Source organism: Zingiber officinale, chromosome 3A (genome assembly GCF_018446385.1).
Source record: "Zingiber officinale cultivar Zhangliang chromosome 3A, Zo_v1.1, whole genome shotgun sequence".
Classification (NCBI taxonomy): Eukaryota; Viridiplantae; Streptophyta; class Magnoliopsida; order Zingiberales; family Zingiberaceae; genus Zingiber; species Zingiber officinale.
The window spans coordinates 87,539,192-87,543,446 of NC_055990.1; the positions used below are offsets into that span (position 1 = coordinate 87,539,192).

Genomic DNA, 4,255 nt, shown 5'->3' on the forward strand with positions numbered 1-4,255 from the left:
ATCCTCGGATGTAACGCGGGAAATGGGACCGGCTGTCAGCATACTCCAAGTAACTCCATATCATCTACCTACTACCTGAAAACATAATAGTATAGACGGGGTAGTGAGTACAAAGAACTCAGCGGGTGAGAACAGAATAAAGCATGGTAGGTACAACAACATAAGAAACAAGGGATACAGTCTCCATAATAAGAATAGGATCATGCTATCGAAACATAACACAACTAACCATATCTAGTACAATGACTATACATAAACATACCTGACACAGTAGATGCACATGCTCGACTAGAATCAATACCATGATACCAAAATTAGGGAACTCACCGGATTAGCAACAGATCAACTAGAGACACCTGTGCAAATATAGATACGACTGCATATACATGTAAAATAGATGACATGTATGCAGTATGACACCCAAAATGCAACATACATAGCGCAAACAAATGCATCAGCACACAATCACATGCAACTAATATCTACTAGGCATGTATGCGAAAATATCTCCCCAGATGCACCGCGCATCCTATGCAAAAGTGCATGCATGCTCCATGGTCACCCCCGCCACCTCTCTAGACACCACGACCCCTGTATGGCCGAGAGGCTTGGGTCTGTGACAAACCGTACTAGCCTCCAGAACAAGCACCGCTATAGGCGGCCGAAGCGGACGGTCAGCTAAGTAGTTATATAACTACATAGCTAAGGGTCCCTGACCACTCACAACTCAAGCCCTCTGACTACTGTACCCTCAAGACCCACTACTCCAGAGTGGTCGAGGCTGACAGAGTATAATCACTGAACAACTGAGCAAGCGCGACAGGACTAGCTCCACTCCTATCCACCACTCTCCAAAAGTGGTTGAATGGGCAGCTATAAACAACTGACGACCCTCTCACCACAAGGAAGACATTGGTCGTCAGTATGCAATGAATGATGACATGATGTGAATAGTCACAATATAAATACCATCATCCATAGTGTATCCCAACGCCCCCAATAACCACCACAAACGTATATACCTACTCCAACACACAACATGGTCAACCAGGTACACAACCCCAATACCACATACCCATCATATGTACACTCATCATCAATATGCATGATAAACACGCTAATCGTACCAATCAGACGACTCTAAGATACCAACTCTACCAATACACACGCACAGAGTTCTGATATCAAGGGTGAGACTGTATCGAAGTAAACAAGATCATATCAAAGCAAAAATAGAAAGAGACAAGCAGGAATAAAACAAATATACAGATTTAAGGTAATGCAACCTAAGCATCTGAATATAACCATGCTTTATAGTTCAAAGAACTAGATAGGAGATAAGGAAGAAATACTCGCCTCCAGATATCTCGTATCAACAGAACCAACCCACGTCACGCTGCTCGTATAGATCAAGGTCCTGTGTCACATATACAATACATGTAATATACATATACCTGTACTACACATACATAAAACACCTATAAATAAATAACCGATTCTAGAGTAATAGCTAATCATGATTACTACTCCTTTCCATTATCCTTCAATAAGAAACTAACCTCCACATCATGATCTTGACCTCAGATTTAGGTTAATCTAGATTTACCACCTTTAATTTCCCAACATAGTGACACCCACCACTGTTAACCAATTCCGACCAACAACCCACAGCCTTCACAGAAATTAGAGTAACATAGCACTCACAGCATTCCACAACCGAACAACACATTTCACAACTCCTCTTGATCCCATCATTGATCTAGGTCAAGGAAATACACTGGACTCACTGCAACTCAGGTTAAATCAAGAGAATGGAGCAAGAATTAACAGTGTATCAATTCCCTACAACAAGTAAACTACACATAACATCTTCACTGGTCGGATCAAGAACAGAACAGTGAGAATTCACTAAAAATTCTGTAAACAACAATAACCAATCGATGCCCTTACCTCTACTGCTTCAATCGCCGGAGATGATCACAACTCCGGTGGGGAACCAACCCAATCAATCTGTGATGGCTGAAATCACCACAGCACCCCTGTTCTCAGAATCAAACCCCCTTCGAATCAATACCAGAAGGAGGATCAGAACCCAAATTCAAGAGAAAAACCAACTCCTTACCTCCAATATCCCGATTAGGGCTCGGTCTTGTTCTTGCTAACGCACAGAGAAGAGGTCAGAACCCTAATTCTCAACCAAAACCTACCGAATCAAAATCAGAAAGAAGATCAGATTTGAATTCACAACAAAACCCAAAACGCTTACCTCCACAAATCCCGGCTAGGGCACGATCTGTGCTTGCCGACGAGCAGGGGAAGGAGATCGGAGAGGGATAATGATCGTGACCTCACACAATCGTTTGACGCTGGCCAGATCTAACGCCGGTGCCCTCGGTCCCTTTCCGACAATAAGCGCAAACCCCAAATCGAAGCCCCGTCGCCGCGGTTCGCCGAGACCAGAAGAGAAGGAAAGGTCGGGAAAGGAATAGGATCCCTCCTTCCCAACGTTCCGAGATCCCTCGCCGCCGGCGCCTCCGAGAGAAGAAGAAGGAGAAGATCGCCGATGGTCGCAGCAGGCGTCGGCGTCGGCGTCGGCGTCGGGGAGATCGCGCGAGAGAGAAAGAGGAAGAGAGTGAGTCGGGTCGGGTTCTAGGGTTCGGGTGATAAAAAGCCCTATTAATAGAACCCACTTAGGGTTAAGGAAATCAAACCCTAACTAACATCTCAATTAATCCCTCACACGCGTATTCCTAACCAAACCTCCACTTCTATCCCCGCGAAACTAGTCATACGACCTCCGAAAAATTCTAAAAAAATTTCTATAATTTCCTAAAATTGTCATAAGGTTATTTCATTGTAACCCTAAAATAAATTTGCACATCTTACATTCTCCCCTACTAATAAAAATTTGGTCCCCAAATTTACCTCTACCACTAAAAGCAAGGAGTAGTAGATAAATTTATTCTAGTTACTGAAATAAACTTTACTCACCTCCAGTGAACAGGTGGGGGTAACTAGTCCGCATCTTATCTTCCAACTCCCAGGTGGCTTCTTCATCTGAGTGATGCCGCCATCCGACCTTGACCAATCGAATTTTCTTGTTCCGCAACCGGCGCTCTTTGCGGTCCAAAATCCGAACTGGAATCTCCTCATAAGATATATCTGGCTGAAGTACAACTGATACCCCTGTGAGAACATGCGAAGGGTGCGGTATGTATTTCCTCAACATAGATACATGGAAAACATCATGCACCCCAGAAAGTGATGGTGGTAGCGCTAGCCGATACGCCACCGCACCTATCCTCTCGAGAATCTGGAAGGGTCCAATATAGCGAGGTGCCAACTTACCCTTCAATCCAAACCTTTTTACTCCTTTCGTAGGGGATACCCGTAAGAATACATGATCACCAACAGCAAACTCTAACGGTCTCCGTCTACAATCCGCATAACTCTTCTGTCGATCCTGAGCCTCTGACAGTCTGCGCCTGATAGTACGAACCATCTCTGCATCACGCTGAAGGCTCTGTGGCCCCAAAATCTGGGATTCCCCAACTTCTACCCATAGAGTGGGGGATCTACAGGCTCTGCCGTACAACGCCTCACAAGGTGCCATCCGTATCGCTGAATGATAACTGTTGTTGTAGGCAAATTCCGCTAAATGTAAATGATCCTCCCAACTACCTCCGAAGTCTATGACACATGATCTCAATAAATCCTCTAATGTCTGTATAGTACGCTCTGACTGACCGTCTGTCTGGGGGTGGAAAGCAGTACTGAATGGTAACTCTGTACCCATAGCCTACTGTAAACTCTGCCAAAATCGCGAAGTAAATCGCGGATCTCTATCTGAAATAATACTGAGAGGTACACCGTGAAGCCTGATAATCTCTCTACAATACAACTCCGCTAGTCGATCCAATGACTCTGTCCTACGTATCGGTAGGAAATGAGCAGATTTGGTTAACCGATCAACGATTACCCAAATCGTGTCATGGGCTCGTCGGGTTTTGGGCAATCCCACGACGAAATCCATCGTGATGTGCTCCCATTTCCATTCTGGTATCTGAATATTCTGCAGCAAACCAGCGGGTCTCTGGTGTTCAGCCTTCACCTGCTGACATACAAGGCATCGAGCAACGAAATCTGCAATGTCCTTCTTCATGCCAGCCCACCAATAAGAACGTCTCAGATCCCTGTACATGCGGGTACCACCAGGATGAATCGCAAATCTGGACCGATGTGCCTCCTGAAGTAA

The 4,255-nt window shown here is 45.0% G+C and overlaps 1 long non-coding RNA gene across 1 annotated transcript; it reads right to left on the minus strand.

Annotated features, from left to right (window-relative positions):
• Positions 1-1,991: 1,991 nt before the first annotated feature.
• Positions 1,992-2,299, minus strand: LOC122053874. The gene is made up of 3 exons (XR_006132419.1): positions 2,267-2,299; positions 2,123-2,203; positions 1,992-2,039 (listed from the first exon to the last, which is right to left on the minus strand). It is a non-coding gene; the product is annotated as an uncharacterized LOC122053874 (long non-coding RNA).
• Between the last annotated feature and the right edge of the window lie 1,956 nt (positions 2,300-4,255).